Source organism: Penaeus monodon, chromosome 27 (assembly GCF_015228065.2).
Source record: "Penaeus monodon isolate SGIC_2016 chromosome 27, NSTDA_Pmon_1, whole genome shotgun sequence".
NCBI classification, from domain to species: domain Eukaryota; kingdom Metazoa; phylum Arthropoda; class Malacostraca; order Decapoda; family Penaeidae; genus Penaeus; species Penaeus monodon.
This window is the reverse complement of record NC_051412.1, coordinates 20,484,624-20,485,238: the sequence shown is the minus strand read 5'-3', so window position 1 is coordinate 20,485,238 and position 615 is coordinate 20,484,624. Positions and strand designations below refer to the sequence as shown.

At 32.4% G+C, this 615-nt stretch overlaps 1 protein-coding gene across 1 annotated transcript in view; it reads right to left on the bottom strand.

The window, feature by feature from the left end:
- The window catches only part of LOC119590675 (ras-like GTP-binding protein RYL2), a 6,760-nt gene that overhangs the window by 4,518 nt on the left and 1,627 nt on the right, over positions 1–615 (bottom strand). The window lies entirely within an intron of this gene.

Below are 615 nucleotides of genomic sequence, written 5' to 3'. Positions count from 1 at the left end.
ACGTATTGTCGGAAAATAGGTTTGTGAACCCCATTTGGACGCGCATATCTTCATTTGTTGAGTTATTATGTGTGGTGATGGAATTAGTTTGGTGATGATGCTGAATAAATATTATATTATAAATAACACCAGCAATAATAGGATCAAAGAGAGACGGGTAAGAATAATAGTAATAGTAATAGTATTAAAACCTATTACTTGTTATGCTAATGGAAAAATAATAACGGTATACATGCAGTTATTAATTTCTCTAATGAGATTCAGTCTGCGGTTACATCTTTGCTTATTCATACTTAATTTTGATTTAATTGGCAACCGTCAGGTTTTATTGCTTATCGTGTAATCATATCTACATTTATTAAGAAAGTGAAGCAATTTTAGATACCCTTCCAAACTATTACTACTTTATCCCTCTGTTCCTTTAGAATTAAGAATTCCGTATTTCCCTCATCAGCATATCTATTTAAATAAACACCTAATCATCTCATCATCTTATCTTCCCTTCAAATCATTCAATTAACTTATCTGCTCCATTCCCCTTTCTCAAACTTTCACATTCATTTATCTGACCCTAGCCTCTTATTTGTTTCACTCCACTCGCTCTGTCTTTCTGCT